At 36.0% G+C, this 23284-nt stretch overlaps 1 protein-coding gene across 1 annotated transcript in view; it reads right to left on the bottom strand.

Moving 5' to 3' along the window:
* Positions 1–18030: 18030 nt before the first annotated feature.
* The window catches only part of LOC131063396 (uncharacterized), a 36320-nt gene continuing 31066 nt past the window's right edge, over positions 18031–23284 (bottom strand). The window contains exon 4 of the mRNA XM_057997201.2: positions 18031–18244. The gene's annotated coding sequence lies outside the window, so the exon portion shown is untranslated. The remainder of the gene's footprint in view (positions 18245–23284) is intronic.

Below are 23284 nucleotides of genomic sequence, written 5' to 3' on the forward strand. Positions count from 1 at the left end.
ACCTCATATAATATTAAATACATGAATAAGAATACACATCGAACACTCTGCATACAATTTACATTTAAACAAATCGATATATCTTATATCCAAATAAATCCACATAAGCAATTATCATAATCTTCATAATTTTGATCCATACATAAGACACGCATCATATTTCTATCATCATAGTAAAGTCCTGCAAATCCAATAATGACATACATCATCTCAAAGTTATCCTATTCTAGAATCATCTAAAGTTATGTATCCATAACACACCAAAATGTACACCTCAAAGTGAAATGATTTCGTAACCTGGTTCAATTACTTTTCTCACCAATCTATCCGTCTAACATAGCCCATCCTATTGAATTATAGCATTTATTAGTAAGGTCAACCCTGGTCAACTAAGTTAACCGGAGTTTGATCAGGGAAAGGCTCTACATTGACATCAATGACAACACATTCCAACAACTCTAATATCCAGCAATCTCCCCCTTTGGCATTAATGGCAACATATGAATGTGAAAAACAATCAATGCAAAGAAAGAAAACAACTCCAACAATCTTCCCCTGAGATCATACGCACATAGATAGATAAGATAGTTTTTCACATGCATCTCTCCCCCTTTGACAGCAATGTCAAAGACACATACAAGTCATTAATCTCTCCCTTACAGATAATCTCTCCCCTTTAGAACAAACACTCACAAATTTGATCAACAAAAACACACACTAACTACTCCCCCGAAGCAGCAACACTCACTCATTAATTTGGATAACAAGATAAGACAATGAAGTCCACCGAATGGATGTAGCTCAATGCTTTTAGTTCACAACAAGAGGGGCGGTCACCCCTAACTTCTCTCTCGGATATACAAATGTATCTGCAGGCAAAGGCTTTGTAAATATATCTGCAATCTGATCCTTTGTAGGTACATACTCCAATCTAACTTCTTTCTCATTCACCTTCTCTCTCAAGAAATGAAACTTGATTGATATATGTTTTGTTTTAGAATGCAACACTCAATTCTTAAAAATATTGATAGCACTAGAATTGTCACAATATATAATAGTATGCTCATTATAGACAACTCTAATGTCCTTCAGCATCTGCTTCATCTAAAGTACCTGAGTACAATTGCTAGCAGCAACAATATACTCAACTTTTGTAGTAGATAAAGAAATAGAATCTTGCTTCTTGTTTGCCCAAGAAATAAAATTATTTCCCAAAAAGAATGTTCCACTGGTAGTGCTCTTCTGGTCATCAACATCACCTGCCCAATCAACATCAGTATAAGAATTTAAAATGAATTCATCATCCTTCGAATATCACAAACCGTAATCAATTGTTCCCTTCAAGTATCTGAATATCCTCTTCACAGCAGTAACATGACTTTCCTTAGGATCAGCCTAAAATCTTGCAACAAGACATACAACATTCATAATGTCAAGTCTATTTTGAGTCAAATATAGCAGTCCACCAATCATAGATCTATACAAGGTCTGGTTAGCCTTCGAAGATTTGTCATCTTTTGTCATCTTGCATCCAATCACCATAGGAGTTCCAACAGGTTTGAAATCATCTAACCCAAACTTGTTTAGCAATTCCTTCACTGTTAGGATTCCCAAAAATACTAAGAGGGGGGGGTGAATCAATATCTAACCGGTTAACAGATTTTCTGACTTTATTAAATATTTTAAATTCCAAAACAATATACCGGTAAAGAAGAATTAATGCAGTAAATATGAACAATAAACACAACATAGAATGCACACCATAACACAATATTTTTGGCGAGGAAACCCGGTGTGGGAAAAACCTCGGTGGGATTTGTGACCCACAATATTTACTCACTGGCCAATGAATGGATATTACTTACAATAGTGTGCCTGCACATGCAGGAAGACCAATTGCCTAGAAATCACTGCTCAAATACAAAAGAAAGTCTCACTGACTTACAAAATAGATTATGAGAATCCAATATAATGTACTGCTACAAAAAACATCTGCTATGCTAGGTTCACTACCGGTTGAAGCTCATACAATAACCATAAACCTTTCTACAAGATCTGCCTTAGTATTCGCTCTACATATCCATCCTATCATCTCTCTACAAAATGATCTACAAGATCTCATACTTATATATGAGTCTTATTACAATATGCCATGTCGACTTACAAAAAGATATTACAATTAAATACAATGTCTAATAAACAAAGTCATATCGGCTAGGGTGTCGATAAACATCCTTGTCGATGTCAGTGAACTATATGCCAGTGTAGAATATGTCGATGTTGGTGCCATAAGATTGCAAGGTTGCCATCAATGACAATACCTTCAATCACCTACAATTCTCATTGGAGTGTGCAATGCCAACAATCTCCCCCTTTGGCATTGATGGCAACACCCATGAGAAAAATTCAAAATTGTAACCAAAAATTGAAATCCAAAAATCTTACCAAAACTATGTGCTCCTTCTAAGCAGATGATCTCTAAGTCATTGGATTTTTCTTTTCTCTACTACTCCCCCTTTGACATCAATGACAAAGGCTATCAAAATATCAACTGAGTACAATTTTAGCTCGAACCTTGTAACCGGTTGGTTACAATCTGAAATAGGTCTGCTAATACCAAATTCAGGCTCTGAGTGAACCTGTCACTGTCCTTCAATGTTGCCTCTAATCTTTGAATTATACTGGTGAGGTGATGCATTTGCTCTTCCAGTGTCTTTTGTCTCTGAACAAGTGCCTCTGAGATCTATTTCCTCAAAGAGATGAGGTTATCCAATTTAGGACTGAGCCTACATTTAAGTTATTTTGCCTTTCCTTTTATTATTTCCTTTTCTTTCTCCAATTTCTCAAGTTTCTCCTCAAATCCAGCTATCTCATGTTCGATAACTCATAATGGTTCTGATGAACCAATGATGTTGTCAGCTATATCATTTATTTCTTTTTGTACTTTGTTGATCTCCTTATCGATATCCACTGTCAAAAGATTTGTCTTACATGTATCTCTATATAGTTCCTTAAACTCCATTGTTGTTTTACTCAGTGCCAGTAAGAGGGTATCAATGTGTCCCAAGCACTTCTTTATTGTCTCATCAAATAATTTATCTTTTTCCTTATTCATTTTCTCTTTAAATGTCTCTTCATTTATTTGATCAATAATCAATATGTTGATGGTGATGTACTTAGACAATGTGTCTAATTGACTGAAGGAATCTTTATTTTCTACATTGTACTTGGGTGCAATCAATTTAAGAATGGGGATGGTATCATCTATAGCCTTATAGGCCAATGCATTGCAATCAGTAATTTTATTAATAGAGTCCAATAATACCTCAGTTACATTTGTTGGTCTGAATTTAGTCATGGAAGTACCAGATGATTGTCCAATTACCTTAACAATCTCCATGTTGCCGGTGTGAGCAACCACTTTGCTTGCCTCGACCTCTGGTGGGTCAGTTTGTGTCTTCATTTCTATCAGTAAAGGTTTAGGCTTCTCAATTGTTGCTGGTGACAGTGTCTCTATATGTACTTGTGACTCAGCCTTTTTCTCTGCCTGTTTCTCAATGGGTTTCATTGTGCTCTCTACTATCAGTTTCTCTGTCTGCACCTCTGCATTGTCCACTACCGGTGACTCAGTAGGCTTCTCTGTATTTTCTGCAGCCGGTATCCCAACTGTTGGTTTTTCAATGTTTGCATCAATGGTATCAATCACCATTCCAATCTCGATATGTTCCATTGTTTGTTCTGCATGTGTCTCTACCTCAATATTTTCAGTCGGTGGCTCAGTAGCCACATCTTTCCTCTCACCAGTGGTCTCCTTATCAACCACAATATTGACTTTTTGAGTATCAATGTTCATTCTGTATAGGATTTCTGATTCGGGATTTGTATCCTCGTGTGGAGTCTCCACATCCTCAGTAGCCGGTGTTGCATCTGTCTGAACCGGTGGAGTAACGGAAGGAGGTGGAAAATTGTTTGTCACTTTTATATTTGGTAGTCCACCTACCTTGTCTTTACCTTTGTCCTTATCCTTTTGGTATACCTTAAAATCTTTAGGTCTTTTGAGCTCTTCTTGTTTCTCCTTTTCCACAAAGAATATGTCCCATTTATCTGTTGTCTCTTCTGATATCTCATTAACTCTGTCGGCCATTAGACTTACATGTCGGTGACCACTAGAAAATACTATTATGTTAGCTTCATTGATCAGCTCATCAATTTCCTCAACTGATTTAACAGGGTGAACAGCTAGCAGTTTCTCAATCTTTATTTTCTTGTTTAGTTCCATAATGGCTAACCTTTTGGCATCAAGCCGCCTATACAAATCACTAGGTAAATCATCTACCACCTCTATCAAAACTTTCTTATAAATGTCTAGGTGTAAGATGATACTGTTTTCTATGCTTTCCTTTTCTTCATTGGTAAATGTTTCATATAATTTGCTAACATTTGACAAGTTTCCATCATCTGTTATTTCATTCAATAGATTGCCAAGAGGAGGGATAACCTGTTTTTCCTTTTTCTTCTTGGGTGTAATCTTTTTAGCTGGGGGCCTTACTGCCTGTTGTTTCTGCCTGTTGTTTCTGCCTTGTTGTCCTGGTTTTCTTGGGAGGAGGAGAGGGTACCAGTGAAGGTTTTCTCTTCCTATCTACTCTTTTAAACTCAGCTGGGATATCACTTTCTGATGAAGTTCCAACCAGTGAGATGTGAGCTTCTGGTTGTAAACCTTCCAAATCACTTTCTTTGATACCAGTGATATTCATTACATTTTCCTTTATCTCTTTAACCTGCTTAGATGCACTTCGGATATATTTCTCCCTTCTCTTTCTCTATTTCAATGTTTGCACCCCACTTTCAATTGTTTCAGCATTACCAAACACCTCTTCTTCTGGTTCTCTAGAGGCTTCAAGTAGGGCTTTGGCATATGTCTCAATAATATTCACATCAGCCTCATAACCCATCTCTGTCACCCAAACAGTTCTAGGAAGAACTGCTTCCATCCAGATCTCATCCTTCTTAATCACAAAACAAATTTCTTTTTGATACTTGTCTACAATACTCTAAGGTAACCTTTCCCTAGTCTTCATTTTAGCCTTAAATGCTTGGAAATATTCAATTATTTTGTTTTCCCTATCTGTTCCCATGTCGGTGAAGATATCCAACAGTTGTTTACCTACCGGTATGTCATAACCAAAGTCTTTCTTGCCTATATCGGGAACTTCTTTTGTAATATATAGCTTTAGGCATACAAGAAGATTGCCAAATCTGAAAGTACCTTTCTTATCTCCTTTGATTTTCTTCAAATTATCAATCAATTCATCTTTCAACTACTCACATACATCTATTTTTAGCATCATTGTTAACCATATCAAATGCACTCTTGATACATAGACTAGAAACTGAGTTCAGTCGGTTAGCATGTGTGGTTTTGTATCCTAAGATCATGCTAATGAATCTAACATTGTCATCTTTCACATCATTAACTCTTAGGGATCTGTTGTCATAGGTTGCACCAGTTAAAGTCATCATTGTGTTGTTTGAAACTTTCTTGGTCTTATCTAGCCTACTACCAATGGAAGGTAAGCTAGTCACAGCCTTAAATACTTCTCTTGTGATCTTATGGATAGAGTCTAACCAAAATAATTCTCCATGGACTCTATTGAGTACAATCCTCACAACTTCTTTAGGAAATTCTGGGATGTCAAGGATTTCCACAAAACCTAGGGTTTCAATAACCTTATGTTCCAGTTTTACAATTCCACTTTCATCACAAATCACATTTTTATACATTTTCACGATTTCATCTGAACCTAGTTCCTTAATATGGCAATGTATGTAAATTCTTGGGTCTTCTACAAATGCAACTTCTTTAGGGATTTTAGAAAATGCATCTAGGTTATCATCCTGTTTTGCTACTTTGGGAATAATCTTGAATACGGGCCTAGGGCGTTTAACCACTTCAATAATAGTAGGGTTTGCAATGAATTTAGGAGCAGAGGAGGAATCCATTGATAAATACCTTAATCTGACTTTTAGGTTTGGATGCTTGAAAGATTTTGCTTCACTTCTCACTGTGGATGCCTTTGCTCGAGTTTTTCGCACTCTTAGGAAATTTGAATGCTCGGTGAATGAAAAAGAGTGAAAAACATTGATTTATAATGTCTTCTCCTTCAACTACTACAATAAATGTCTGTCGGTTAAGTGAAACTTAACATATCTACCGGTGAAGAAAAAGTTCATCTTCTCACCATCAACTGAGGGTAAACTTGCATGATTTTCAATTTGATGCCATACCCCCAAAAGATTTCTTTTTAGTTAGATGAAGAATCTCCTACCGGTGGAGTAATACTCTATTCTACTGGTGAAGGAATAGTCTCATCAACATTCTGATCTCTCTTTCTAAGTCATTGTTTTGAAAATTCTTGCTTTACCTCATCAACCTTCTCTTTGCCTTTCAAACTGGATCCTTTGTTATTTGTCGGTGAAGTCTTACTTTTATAAAATTTTGCAATATGTCCAATCTTGTTACAAGCATAACAAGTCACATTGTTCTTCTAAATAGCTTTTCCATATCCTATGTTGGTATGTGTTTTGCCTTAATTAGATAGGTGTCCAAATCTTCCACAAACATAACATCTTACATTCATTCTGCAATTTTCTGAATTGTGACCAATTTTGTTGCATTTAGAACATTGACCGGTGGGTGTATCAGTGTTATGATAGTTTCTAGATCTACATTGATTTTCTCTATGATCATACTTGTTACAGTTAAAGCATTTTTCATTGAATTTGTAGGCATTAAGTTGTCTTACCGATTTGTTGTGATCATGATTGTTTGCAGTATCGGAGCTTTCACCAACTTCAAATCCAAGTCCATTAGTGTCTCCATTAGGTTTCTGACTTTTCCAAAAATTTCTTATGTCTCATAAGTTCAGTTTTATCATGTTCCATGTGAATCAAATCTGCCTTCAACATATCATTTTCATGACTAAGTCTTAGATTTTCATTTCCAGCATCATTGAGTCTCTTAGTCAAGTCATCTTCATTCTTCTTTTTGTCTTCAATGTCTTTACAAAATCTCATAGTCATGTCTTGCATCTCATTCCTCAAGGTCATGTTTTCTTGCCTCATCTTGCTTACAAGATCATTAAGAGTTTCTTTTTCATCATCATCATTCTATATCTTCTCATGAAGTTCTCTTCTTTTGTTTCTAGCAATAGTGAGATTCTCTTGAAGTCCTTGAATGAATTCCTATGCAGTCTTCAAGTCATCCTCAAGTTTGATATTTTTCAACTTTTTTGCATCATAATCTGCAAGAGTTGTTTCCAATTGCTTTCTCAAGTTTTCCATCTGTACCGGTGTCAGAATCTTCCTCGAGTTGTTAGGCTTTTGAAAATAGAAGACCAGGTTTTGATACCAATTGTTAGGATTCCCAAAGATACTAAGAGGGGGGGTGAATCAGTATCTAACCGGTTAACAGATTTTTTGACCTTATTAAATATTTTGCATTCCAAAACAATGTACCGGTAAACAAGAATTAATGCAGTAAATATGAACAATAAACACAACATAGAATGCACACCATAACACAAGATTTTTGGCGAAGAAACCTGGTGTGGGAAAAACCTCGGTGGGATTTGTGACCCACAATATTCACTCACTAGCCAATGAATGGATATTACTTACAATAGTATGCCTGCACATGCAGGAAGGCCAACTGCCTAGAGCTCGCTTCTCAAATACAAAAGGAAGTCTCACTGACTTACAAAATGGATTATGAGAATCCAATATAATGTACTACTACAAAAAGCATATGCTATACCAAGTTCAGTACCGATTGAAGCTCATACAATAACCATATACCTTTCTACAAGATCCGCCTTAGTATTCGCTCTACATATCCATTCTATCATCTCTCTACAAAATGATCTACAAGATCTCATACTTATATATGAGTCTTATTACAATATGTCATGTCGACTTACAAAAAGATATTACAATTAAATACAATATATAATAAACAAAGTCCTGTCAGCTAGGGTGTCGGTAAACATCCTAGTCGTTGCTAGTGAACTATCTGCCGATGTAGAGTCTGCCGATGTCGGTGCCATAAGATTGCAAGGTTGCCATCAATGACAATACCTTCAATCACCTACAATTCTCATTGGAGTGTGCAATGCCAACATTCACATACTTATATTGAGATATGAAAATGTCTTGATCAGTCTGTGTAATTTGCAATCCCAGAAAGAATTTCATCTCACCTATCATAGACATTTCAAATTCGTTTTGCATGTCATCAGCAAACTTCTTACTCAAATCATCTCCTCCAAAAATAATGTCATCAACAAAGACTTCAACAATCAAAATATTATCATTATCAATCTTCAAGTACAAATTACTATCAACAGTACCTTTACAGAATCCCAACTTCATCAAATACCTGTCCAATCTGGTGTACCAAGCTCTAGGGGCGTGTTTAAGTCCATACGATGCTTTCTTCAATCTGCATACCATGTCTTCTTCATCTGTCAATGAAAATATATTTGGTTGTTCAATGTAGACTTCCTCTTTTAATTCACCATTCAAAAAGGCTGACTTCACATCCATCTGATGTACCTTGAATTTCTTATGAGCAACATATGCAAGAAATAGTCTAACAACTTCAATTCTAGTTAACGAAGTAAAAGCCTCCTCAAAATCAATACCTTTCATTTGTGAATATCTCTTAAATACCAATATTGCTTTGTTTCTAACAACTTATCCATCTTCATTCAGCTTATTTCGGAACACCCATTTAGTACGAATTTCATTCTTGTCCTTGGGTCTCAGAACAAGTTCCCATGTCTTGTTTTTTCTCAATTTGATCTAACTCTTCTTCCATAGCTTTTACTCAATTTTCATCTTTACAAGCTTCAACAACATCTTTAGGCTCAATTTTAAAAATCAAACATGTCTCTTCAGTAGCAATTCTTCTCCTACTCATCACACCTTTATTTTTATCACCAATAATCTGATTCTCTTAATGATTTAGTCTTAAACACATCGGTGTCTTTTGATTGTTCTAATTTTCAGGCTCTTGAACTTTTTCACCGGTAGCAACCTCTGCATTCACTATCTATATCGAATCACTCTGCTTCATGCTCAGGCTCTCCACTTGCTTTGAAGTAACATCTTGATCATCAGACTCATATCCACATGCTTTGATTTGTTTCTCATGACTCTCATCAACTTTCACATTCGCACTTTCCAGAATCTTTCTCAGTCTTTTGTTGTAACATTGGTAGGCTTCGCTCTTAGTCGAATATCCCAAAAAGATTCATTCATCACATCTTGTATCAAATTTTCCTATATCTTCATCTCTTTTGATATAACATTTGCTTCCAAAGATTTTGAAATATCTAATTGTATGAACATGACCAAACCATAGTTCATAAGGGGTCTTACCGGAATCACCCTTTATATGGACTTGGTTGAATGTGTATACAGCAGTGCTAACAACTTCTCTCCAATGGATATGTGAAACATTTCCTTTAATCATCATAGTTCTAGAAGCATCCAAAACAGTTTTGTTTTTTCTTTCAACAACTCCATTTTGTTGAGGGGTTCTCGGAGCAGATGATTGTCTCCTGATTCCATGCTCCTCACAAAAAGAATTAAACTCACCAGAGGTGAATTCTCCTCCTCTGTCAGACCTTGGACACTTCAGCTTCAATCTTGTTTATGTCTCCACTTTAGCTTTGAATATTTTGAATTTCTCCTGTGCTTCAGATTTCTCCCTTAGAAAAGTGATCCACATCATTCTAGAATAGTCATCAATCTGCAACATAAAGTACATGTCTCCCTGCAAGCTTCTCACTATATAAGGACCACATAAGTTAGTATGCACAAGATCTAATAACCCATTAGATGTATATAGTTTGCTCTTGAATGAAATTCTTGTTTGCTTTCCCAATTGACATTCTTTATATACTGAATTAATAGGCTTAACTATCTTAGGGAGATCTCTAATAGGTTGAGTAGAACTAATATTAATCATGCAGTCAAAGTTAACATGACACATTCTTCTATGCCACAACCAACTCTCATCAATCTGAGCAATCAAACAACTTTTCTCACCAACATTCAAATGAAAGATATTACCTTTAGTTTTAGTACCGATGCAAATTCTATACCGGGGCTATTCAAGATCTTACATTTCTCATTCTTGAATTGCAAATCATATCCCTTATTAACCATTTGTCCAAAACTCAAAAGATTATACTTCAAACCTTCAACATATAAAACATCAGTGTTATGCTTACCATCAAGAGAAATAGAACCTTTACCACGGATTACATAAGCTTTGTTATCTCCAAATCTCACTACACCGCCATCATACTTCTCCATATTCGCAAATTTACCTTTATCACATCATGTCATGTGAACAACCACTGTCAATCACCCATTCATCTTTCTCATCAATATTAGCAGCCAAAGCTTTCTCTTCAACAATACAGCTTGTAGAATCAGCAGATACCATATCATCTTCCTTGATAGCAATGAACACAAATTCATCTTCCAAATTCCCTTTCTCAAACTCCTCATCTGTCACACCTTCATCAACAACATAATAGCATTTCTTCTAATATCTATACTTCCAATTAGGCTTGTAAGGCTTATCATATTGACACTTTTTCTGCTCTTTCAAGACACCTAGAAGCAAAATGACCAATCTTATTACATGAAAAACATTTCAAAGGCAACTTCCCTTCATACTTACCAACTCCCTTTGGCAATATTTTGGCAATAAGTGCTTCAAGCTCTTCCAATTCTCTTTCTTGTTCTTCCATCTCTCTCATTTCTCTTTCATATTTGGACACCCTAGTTGAACTCTCTCTCGGATCATACTTTTGCTTCCCGGATACAGTAGCTTTAAATGCAGTCTCAATTTTGCCATGTGATTCACCGAGTTCGCTTAATTTCAAAGTAGCAAGCTTACCAACCAGCATATCTCTTGTCACAGTCTAGATCTCATCAATAGCAGCAACTTTGTGTTTATAAGCAGGAGGCAAAGATCTCAACACTTTAGCCACCATCTCATCTTCTTAAAGAACTCCACTGACACATTTGATGTTTAGCACAAGATCATTCACTTTAGCCATAAAGGATGAAATATTCTCATCTTCTCCCATTCTCAGCAACTCATATTTTCTTTTCAAGCTCTGCAATTTAGCAACTTTCACATGTTTATCTCCTTCATACAAGGTTTCTAGCTTCTCCCAAATCTCATGTGCAGTCTGCAATCCCATCACATTAGTCATCTCTGCATCAATCAAGGCACTCAACAATGCTTCTTTAACTCTTATATTGTGTTCAACATTTTTCATCTCAGTTGCAGTAATAGGACCATTCGGAAGAACAATGTATGCATTCTTTGTGATCTTCTAATAATCTTCTCCAAGACAATTCAAGTGAACGTCCATCCGGTTCTTCAATATAAAGTAATTAGTTCCATCAAATCTCAGACTCACCTTTTTGAAAACAACAGTTGTCATCTCAAATCTCCTCAAGCGGTCAAGCTCCTTCTAAAGGATCTAGCTCTGATACCAATTGTTGGCAACAATAATGCAAGAAAACTGACTTGGGGGGGTGAATTAGTTTTCATCAAGCTTAAACAAATTAACCTTAACTTCAGATCTGATCATGAACAGCAATAACATAAATAATCACCACATCAACAACACACGACACAAATTTTTGACATGGAAAACCCGGTTAAGGGAAAAATCATGGTGGGAACCTACCCACAATAAAATGATACTCTGCAATAGTATGTGTAAATATTACAATGGGGAATGCACATGCATTCAAGCACACTGCCTAAAGCTCACTGCTCAGAACAACAAAGGGCAACAACCCTAGGAAGGCTCATTATCTTACAAAGATTGGTCACCAATCCGAATTACATGAACTGAAAGAATAGCATCTCCAAATGTCTGATCACGGTTCCGATTAAGCACACTGCCTGCACGACAACACTTCTCTGCTCTTTTCACACTTTCGAATGATAGATTCGTTTGTTCGCACATACAATACTCTCACAGGTCATAGATACAACTGCAGACACTTCAAACACTCAACTTACATGATTACAACACTAATTTATACAAATTATCAACCTTGACCTCAAGGTTGACTCAACACATAAGACTTAGTTACAAAATTACACCACACGATACATAAATCAATAACCAGACCAATACAATGTCAGCAAGGACGTAGCATGAAACCAAATCAAATTCTCGAACACGTAACACCACCAATCAATTCTCCAATATCATCTGCAACATGCTAAACCATCGAATATGTTGCATAACATGAAGAATACCACTGAACCAATAAGATCTTCAATAACGCGCACCACGATCAACGTTAACCACAAAAATGCATAGGACACGATCAGAGAACATCAACAAGCAACGTGAATTCTACCGCAATCACCGCAACAACTCAAATAATAAGATTCATCATTATTCCATCACTTGAGCTCAAGAACACCAACCGACAAATTGAAAGATACGGTTGCGAAATTCAAAATCATGAACCATCCAATTTGAGGACACACATAAACGTCCCAATAATTCTCAAAAAACTGCACAACATAAGGAATCAATTCCAAAGCAATAAAATTCAAAAATCATAACTCTGCAATACATAACCAACAAAAAAACCAACCACTACACCGAATCACAAGATTCGACCAAATCACCTTTAGGAACACTGAAACTCATACTGAATCAACTAGAGAGAAGTATCTCAAAACCCATTAATCCACATCAGCACATCTGCAACAAATCACTCAAACCAATGCTCTACAACAAACCAATTCTTTGCAACACAAGAATATATTGACATCAATGACAACAACACATTCCAACAATAAATACCTCTAAAGCCAAAGGAGATGATAAACTAACTTCCTCTTCTTATAACATTAGTTGAGACATACTTATTAAAGTAATAATCTATAATATATAAAAGCTTCAACCCTATCCTTAAAACCTTTCATCTTCCAACAATTCACACATCTAAAATGTCATATATATATATATATGTGTGTGTGTGTGTGTGTGTGTGTGTGTGTGTGTGTGTGTGTGTGTGTGTGTGTGTGTGTGTGTGTGATTTACTTTTTAATAAGCATCTTAAATTCGTGAAATGGATTTCAATGACAAATTTTAAACTTGCATTATTGAGATAAAGAAATAAACAAAACACACAATTTAACTTTTTAATATAAAAAAATAATAATAAATTATTTTTTATTTTTTAAATTTTTGAATTGTATAATTAAAATGTTTTACGATTAACCATTATATGAATAAAAACATTATTCCTAAAACACTTTTAACCTAAAACATTTGAAAATATAACACTAAAATTAATCTAGTATCTCGCCTTTTCATACTCCAGCATATTCCTATCTATTTGATAGTACTGGGAATGATAGTACAATTCATTATTTTAGTACTATTTTCTCTTATCTTTTTCTTTGTTGACCAAAAAAAAAACTGAACATAATTTTTTTCCTTCTACTTTTGTTATTTGCCTTCATTAATAAAATGCATATTTCAATGTTATTTTTCACATTCTAATCTGATCAAAATTTATAAAAAACATCTAAAATATTTGTGTTACAATTCTCACAATTCTTGTCTATATATATAGGGGAAAGGACCCAGTAGTTGAGCATGTTCCAATTGTTGTGAGGGTTGTTGATACCTTTTGTTCCAAAAATTGAACAAATAAAACCTATTGTTTGAAACAAAAAATATCAATTTTTGTTAGGAAATGTACCAACAGTTGTTTGAAATGTACCAATAGTTGTTAAGAAATGTACTAATATTGTAAAAAGTAACCAATCAGGTGATGCCACATCGGCTGCACAACTATTGGGGTCTCTAATGCACGCCTATTGGTCTCACTTTTTTTTGGGGCTGTTTTGGACACCTTGGCAAAAAGCATGCTGATGTGGCATCATATTTGATGATGTGGCCCTGAAACCTTAGTTATAAGCAGGGGACTTGCCAAGTAAGCTGCTGTAAAAAAATCGGAGTGATTCGAAATTTCCAAGTAGGATTTTGAGAAGCGTGAAGTTAGGGTGCACGACTACTGGGTCCTTTCCCCTATATATATATATATATATAGTAAACTGCAAGCAAATAACAAGAATAGCAGATTTTTCGGCAAGCAATGATGCTGGAAAATGAAGCGGGAGTGAACTGTTGTTGACAAGAGCCTTATATGTACAGCAGCTGTAATGAGGACTGATTAGATTGCAGTTATAGGCCATGATATGCATGGATGCATAAGTACATTCTAAGGGCTGGATACCCGCTGCCTCGAGAGCTTGCCACTTTCAAGTATAAGTTTTTGAGTGCTGGCATGGAGTCATCGTCATGACAGTAGAGGTTAAGTTGGGAGTTGCAAATTAAATTTAAAAAAATAAATTAGTAGCAACCGAGGGCAGTTGTTACAATCTCATTGTGTGGGGTAATCCACAACAGATGAAAAATTGTGAGGGAATAATTACACCCACATAAATTTATATATAAGCTAATTAAATAAATGCAATCAATCAGAAAAAAAAATTGCAATAAAATAATTGTGAGGGTGTGTTACTTAGCTCTTGAAACAATGGTGGATAAATGATATTAATGTTGATCACAAAAATAATTGAACTAAAATAAATGTCATAATAAAATGTCAGGGTAATTTACTTGACTCTTGAAACAAAGGTGGAAAATGATGTTAATGTCATTATGGATCAACTGCCAATGTCATAAATTTAATTTCCTCAATCTAATGATGTCTGAGAAATTAAGGACATTAAAACCTTTGAGGATCGAACTCACACTCTATGAGTTTGATCCTGAGTACCACAAAATTCATATGTTCCAGAAAAATGATCTCAAACATCACACAATTTTTTTTTGACAAATAAACACTTGAAAAAAATATATTCTCAATTTCTTGATATTTGACTATCACTTGGTGGTGTCTAGAAACACCATTGAAGAAGATGCCAACTCAATAGGATCACCTGAATTTATAACAATGAGAAAGATTGAAGACATTTGAAAACATGAAATGGCTCATATGATGACAATGCAGATTTGATTCCTTAATGCTCTTTAGAATTGACATGCACTCTCAACAATCCACTCATAAAATTATGTGCACCACAAATGTTTGTAAATGCCATGGCAAAGCAACGTGTATGAAATGTATAGGTAGATCCACTATGGTCTACGGAAAGAGGCTGGAAATTTTGAATTTGAATTTAATGCCTTCAAATTCGAGATCATTCCCACACCTCTCAAGATTGACTTGGGTTGATTCTAAATAACCATGTGCTCATCACAAATGTATTGAAATCAATGTGAATGGGGATGAAACATGGATGAACAAGTAGCAAATGTATAGGTATTAGTTCAAACAGTGATGAAATAGGGATGAATAGATAGCAAATGTATAGGAACTAGTGCAAACGAGGGTGGAAATGAATGTGGATATGGATCAAGGTAAAAGTCAAACCTAGCACAGGAGTATGTCACTTGTCAACATATTATAGGTAGGTAAAAAACTAAATGAGAGAAATCATGGTTATACTAATTCCATCATTAGATTTTGCCCCAACTTTGATGTGCATGCAAATCTAACATGAGCATGCATTTTAAACTACATAGGCATTCTCAACCAATATCAAAAATAAATATTTTAGTCACTCAACAAATGGTCTCTGAAAAACAATTTAATGATGCTTTCTGTACACTCTCTGGTACGAGTAATCCGTTGAAACTTACGGAATAACCAAAAAGCTGTAATGATTAGCATCTACCACATGATTTAAGTAAGGAAAAACTACAAGTTGCTTTAATTGTCTATGAAAAGTAATAAGAGAACAAAAGGGATAAGGAATTCTGCTTGTTCAAAAGGTAGTTGGAAAAACTCCACACTATGCAGAAATGTAATATGAAATCATGCGATGCAACCATGTGATGAAATTCCATCCAATGTGATACTACAAGCGGATTTTGTGTGATGCAACCAAGCAATAAAAGTCTATACAATGTAACAATGTTGTAAAAGTCAATTTGATGTGATACGGCTCTACACAATGCAAGTAATATAACTCTGCAAAGTAATATAACTTTGTCTGAATATGACAAATAGCCCCAAGCCACTATCTGAATTCTCAATTATTAACTGTTAGCTAAAGGCAGTACTTTGCTTGTGCCTTCTATCCTCATTATTCCTAGTGTCAACCCCAATTTGGCCAATGATGGTGGTGCTATGGCTGCTAACCCCCATGCAGCTGGTATTTCTCCCACACGGCATATTCTTTGGGACAGAGGTGCTACTGTTGTGGCCTTGCCTTGAAGTATGTTGTTCTTTTGGGTGCCGCCCTTCTGGAAATGCACAAATTGCATCTACTGGTGATGGTGGTTAGTGTTCTTGTGATAAAATTGTGGGTGCTAGAGGTGTTGCTCACCCTGTGAGAATTATGGCCTCCCCTGTACTATATCTGCCGGGGTAGTGATTTGTTGACATGATGTGATAAAAGGTAGTAGGAAAAACTCCACACCATGCAGAAATGCGATATGAAATCATGAGATGCAACCACATGATAAAATTCCATCCAGTGTGATACTACAAGCAGGTTTTGTGTGGTGCAACAATGCAATAAAAGTCTATACAATGTGACAATGTGGTAAGACTCAATGTGATGCAATACAGCTCTACACAATGCAGGCGTGTCTGTCCAAAGTAATATAATTTTGTCTGAATATGACAATGAGCTCCAAGCCACTATCTGAATTCTCAACCATTAAGTTTTCGTTAATGGTAGTACTTTGGTTGTGCCGTCTATCCTCATTATTCCTAGTGTCAACCCCAATTTAGCCAACAATGGTGGTGCTATGGCTGCTACCACCCATGTAGCTGGTAATTCTCCCACACAGCCTATTCTTGGGGACAGAGGTGCTACTGTTGTGGCCTCTCCCTTGCCTTGAAGTATGTTGTTCTTTTGGGCACCCTCCCATCTGGAAATGCAAAAATTGAATCTAGTGGTGATGGCGGTTAGTGCTCTTGTGATAACATTGTGGGTGCTAGAGGTGTTGCTAGCCCTCTATGTGAGAATTTTGGCCTCTCCCTTGTGCTTAATCTTCATTGGTAGTGATTTGTTGACATGATGTTATAAAAGATGAAGAATTTTTATCAATGCAGGGGTTTGGTTTGCAGATTCAGCAATTTTTGGCCCTCTCTTCTTGACTTACATAATTGGGTCTTGGATTTTTGGAGGCCTATCATCGTGGGAGAGATCAATCTCTTCCCTTGTGCAAGGTGTTTCTTCATTGTGTCATTTTACTCATCTAAAGGATTTGATAATGGTCTAAATGTGAAGATCACTTTACCATTATGTTTGTATTGATTAAGATGAACAAGCTCATAACTAGCCTGCACCATATGATATTTTTCTGAAAGGAGATCACTATAAAGCAAATGAAGATTGTGTTGAACTAAACCAGATAGTTTAAAAACAAAAAATGATTTTACAATTGGATCCGGTTACAAGCATATTTCATACATGAAGAATTTTTATCAATGCAGGGGTTTGGTTTGCAGATTCAGCAATTTTTGGCCCTCTCTTCTTGACTTACATAATTGGATCTTGGATTTTTGGAGGCCTATCATCGTGGGAGAGATCAAGCTCTTCCCTTGTGCAAGGTGTTTCTTCATTGTGTCATTTTACTCATCTAAAGGATTTGATAATGGTCTAAATGTGCAGATCACTTTACTATTATGTTTGTATTGATTAAGACAAACAAGCTCATAACTAGCCTGCACCATATGAGATTTTTCTGAAAGGAGATCACTATAAAGCAAATGAAGATCGTGTTGAACTAAACCAGATAGTTTAAAAACTAAAAAATGATTTTACAATTGGATTGGGTTACAAGCATATTTCATACATGAGACTAAAATATTGCACACATGGAAAGAAATCAGTTTCAACTTTAAAAAGAGGATACAAATCTTGTCAGAATAGTTCAAGATTTCAAATAGTTCTTTTATATCTGGTAAAAATTAATTCCTATTTTGAATGCTTTATGCAGTTAGCCCTTTATTATATTGGGACCAGAAAACCAGAAATGCAACTATCTGTGCCATGGAGTCTAGTAAACAACAGCATCCATCACTTCTTTAGTCCCTGCCAAACAGAGAAATAGACATTGCAATTATTAATGATTAAGTATGAGGTTCACAATAAACAGTCAGTATACATCTACAAGGATGACAGTTACCATCATCAAATATCATGAGTAACAGAATCATCTGTCCTCTCAAATCACTTCAAATTCAATCAGACAAAAGTATTGTACAAAGTTGTGAAGTGTTGTTATTCTTACAGTTAGATTAAGTTGTATGCAGCTTTCAGTAAAATTCTCTTGGAAAATGGAACTGGCAAACTTGAAAAATATTAGGGGGATGAGGCAAACAATCTACATGCTTAGCAAGCAGTGTGCAATGTACAATCATAATGAGAGCTCTAAATATGCTGCAATTTTATTATCACATATGAACATAAGTGCATTTAACTTTAAATTGATAAAAGACATCAGAATTTGTGAAAACATTTGGATAGCATTCTCCAGTCCTGTGAAGCAAACCTTATAAGAGAACAATAGGATATGTAGCATATTTAGACAATTCGCATAGCATATAAGGTGCTTTCTCATGTTTTGGACTAAAGGGTAAATAGGTTTTAACATGCTCCTAAACCCTATTTGCAGCAAAACATAATAATAAAAGACAACTGACCGACACCAAACCAGCTAATAAGGCAAGAACCATGAACATAGATAATGTTCAACAGCTACCAAACAAAAACATTCTACAGCTCAGCTGCAGCCTAGCTACCAGTGGAAAACAACCAACCCAACTTCCACTATGCCAGACCCCTTCCTTGCAATCCTCACACCCTTAACCGAGGGAAGGGATTTCGATACAGATTTAAGGTGCTTTTTGATGTTATGTATTGTCAAGCAAAACAATTCTTAGGATCACAAACAAACAGAGTCTTAATATAAGTAATCATATAATCAAATCTGTATTTAGGTCCATGATACAGATTAGCTGCAAGTGCTGATTTTGGATGACTCATATGCTGAACAGAAGAACATTCCAAATAAGTAATTACATATAAGGAAACAGAAACAACACTCAGGTCATATTAGTAAAATTCACATATTCTTCAACCAGAAGAAATACACCTGCATAAATCTGTAATAGTTGCCTATCCATTCCTTGAATAAGATAATAGATTGTTGTATAAAGGGTCTTACTAAAAGAAACCTAAGAAGTTGTATAAAGGGTCTTACTAAAAGAAACCTAAGAAAACGAAATACAAGTTTAGGATGACAAATAAGTAACATTAGCACATAATGTATTACTCTGTTTCCAGAACCCTCCTTTATGACTAGCAACACAATAAAGATAGTTGCAAAAACACTTTCCAATTAATTAAATCCAAAAATCACAAGGGGTAATTTAAATGGCCATTATCCTTATTCCACATATTTGATTCAAACAAAGTAATTAAAGAACCAACAAATGCAAGCATTGACATGATGGAGAAAATATATGCATAAATTGATAGATCTTATTTATTGTATGTCAATACTAGGGGCAAGTTCCCTCGTTTATGGCATAGGAATTCCAGGTACAGAACAGCAAAATAGGCAATCCCTCCAAAGGGATGGATTCAAATACATTTTAAAATGCCTCTAAAAGCAATCTAGAATAGGTGGGTCTAGGATCCCTACTCCAAGATCGAAAGGGAGAACTACTTGCTGGCCCCTCTTTCTTTCTCTCAAATGCTATAAAAAACAAGGCAAAATAGTAATCCTTGATAGAAGGCCTGCACTTAGGTAAGTTTCTGAGCATCAAAAATCTCATCATATAGAAGAAGACTCCCAATAGAACATCAACGCCCTCACCAAAGGGGGAACCACAAACTGGAAACTCCAGTACTTCTCCAGGCAGCTCTGGAGCTGCTTGACTACTTCAATAACACATTTTCTCATTGTTTTTGAGAGGCAAATTGCTCAACTGATCATTTAGCATTAAGAGATGCTTTTGGGATTTTCACATATATTTAAAGTACTCACTCCTCTAAATGAGAGGGGCTTTTGAAAATTCTAATGATAGACTATCTGAGGGCTCCTATCTTCCCATAAGATTGCACTTCCATCTTAATTCCACTCTTCATGCAACATAGCACCCCATTCCATTTATGACCACCATCCCCACTTTGATAAATGAGTCAATAAAGATCACATCATCATTTCGCAGTTTGGATTGTGAGAACATGATGGCTATATATTCATCAATCATGATAAGACTGTTAATTTTAGTACTTTCAGATTGAATAAAACTCAGAAAATCAAAATTAGTTTTAACTAGGTTAATTAAATTTATTGTTTTCCAGATTTAAGCATAGTAAAGGAAATGAATGCATAAAGACAAAGCACAGTTACCCTAGGAAAACCTCCTAGGAGGAAAAACCCAGCCAGAAAAGATCCTCAGATCTGATTATGGTTTTGAATTCAACTGATAATTACACAGTTATCTGGAGTATAGATGTTGCAGTCACAAGGAAGATGACATAGAAGTCTACACAATTAGTTTGCTAATGGAGATCATGATTTGCAGTCCTCCTAATCAGACTTGCTGTGTGTATCAAGGGTAGCAGCACCTTTCAAGTAGTTCGCAGTCCTTCTATAGGGTTTGTTTGGGCCTTCAATGGAGTTCTCTATCTCTTGGTGGTGATCTGCTGCCTTTGATGAAGTTTGCTGTCTTCTATTAACAATCTGCTGCAATTTAATGTAGTTCGCTGTTATCAACTGCCTTGAATATATATTTCGCTTCCTTAGAATATATTTCGCACCTTCATGCAAAACTGAATGAATGATGTTATGTGAAGTATATGCTTTATTTATAGGAGTAGTAATACTTCTTAATCATGTCGGCCTTCTTTGCAAATTAAACATATTAATTTATTTAAATTCCTTTTAAGCGAATTGGATAGGGTCGGCCCTATCATGGAGGCGAGTTGGGTTTGGATGTAGCGTGGAGACCTTTTAGGTGGAGCCGAGAGGTATTGGGCCTGACCCTATATGTTGGAGGCGGATTCCAATGTTGCCCAAGGCAATTGGAATCCGCCAGCCCTAATTACAAACAACACTCCCTCTTAATTAGGGAAGAGAATCATAACCATAATCTTCCATCTTGCACACAAGCAAGTATGGAACTACATAGTCATAATCTTCCAACTTGCACACAAGCATAGAGTGGATCCACCTTACATTGCCCGCAAAGGGTGGAGAGGACCTTTTCTACCATCTTACATTGCCCGCAGAGGATGGTCAACAATTACACTAATACCATCTTACATTGCCCGCAGAGGATGGTTTAACAATTACACTTCTCCCTGAGAAGTTTTACAATACCATCTTACATTGCCCGCAGAGAATGGTTAATAATTACACTTCTCCTTGATAAGTTTACAATACCACCTTACATTGCCCGCAAAGGGTGGTTTAACATTTACAATACCATCTTACATTGCCCGCAGAGGATGGTTAATAATTATACTTCTCCCTGAGAAGTTTTGTAATACCACCTTACATTGCCCGCAGAGGGTGGTTTGATACAACACATCGTATTACTGAGATTGAGACTCCCTTTCAATTAGGGTTTCATTTTCCATAATACCAAGTATGTCCCTGAAGTACGCAAACTTCACTTTGGATAGAGGCTTGGTAAGAATATCTGCAACCTGCTCATCAGTGCTGACATACTTCAGCTCAATAGCACCTCTTTGCACCATGTCCTGAATGAAATGATAGTGAGTTTCCACATGTTTTGACCTGTCATGAAACACTGGGTTGATGGACATCTTAATACAACTCTGGTTATCACAGTGAATAACTGTAGGATCCCAAGCTTGACCAAACAGCCCTACAAGAAGCTTGTGAAGCCACACTGCTTCTCTAGAAGCTACACTTGCTGCAATATACTCAGCTTCAACAGTACTCAATGCCACTGAGGATTGTTTCCTGCAAGCCCAAGAGATTACTGCGGATCCCAAGCTAAAACAAATACCGCAGGTGTTTTTCCTGTCTTTGATGCTTCCAGCCCAGTCTGCATCAGAATAACCTTCCAAGGTTATTGGAGTGTTAAGTGGATACTTCAGCCCAAAACCAACTGTGCCTCACAAGTATCTTAGGATATGCTTGGCTGCAACAAGATGAACATGTTTGGGCAAGCTCATGAACTGGCTGAGAGCATTCACAGCAAAACATATATCTGGTCTAGTGTTAACTAGATACATCAGAGAACCAATCAACTGCCGATACTTGGATGGATCTGAAAATTCAGAGTTAGCCGCAGAAACACTTAACTTCTTTAAGTTAGATTCCATAGGAGTAGACATGGGTTTACAATCCATCATTATAAATCTTTTCAAAATGTCAATAGTATACTTTCCTTGACTTAGAAAAATTTCGTTAGATCTTTGCCATACTTCTAAACGTAGGAAATAATGCATTAGACCTAAATCTTTCATTTCAAATTCTGAAGTTAGATCTTTCTTGCATCTAATAATAAGTTCATCTTTACCAGTAAGAAATAAGTCATCCACATAAAGAACTAGAATTAACATTTCATCATTGGCTACCTTAAAGTATATGTTAGAGTCAGCATCATTTTTACAAAACCCTAGACTTAGCAAGTATTTATCAATTCTTTCATACCAAGCACAGGGAGCTTGTTTAAGACCATACAGAGCTTTCTTTAACCTGCACACATGGGTTAATCTATCATGAATCTCATAACCTTCAGGTTGCTCAATATAGACTTCTTCCTCAATGGTACACCATTGAGGAAGGCAGTCTTAACATCCATCTGATGTAGTTTCCAACCCCTAGCAGCAGCAATGGCTATTATAGTTCTAATAGAAGTATATCTAGCAACAGGAGCAAATGTTTCTTCATAGTCTATGCCTTCCTTTTGAGAAAACCACGAGCTACAAATCTAGCCTTATATTTTTCAATACTACCATCAGCATTATGTTTAATTTTAAATAACCATTTAGAGGAAACAACGGATTTACCTTTGGGTCTGGGCACAATGTCCCACACATCATTCTTGATGATTGACTGATATTCTTCATCCATAGCAAGCTTCC

The sequence above is a fragment of the Cryptomeria japonica genome, chromosome 7 (genome assembly GCF_030272615.1).
Source record: "Cryptomeria japonica chromosome 7, Sugi_1.0, whole genome shotgun sequence".
Lineage (NCBI taxonomy): Eukaryota > Viridiplantae > Streptophyta > Pinopsida > Cupressales > Cupressaceae > Cryptomeria > Cryptomeria japonica.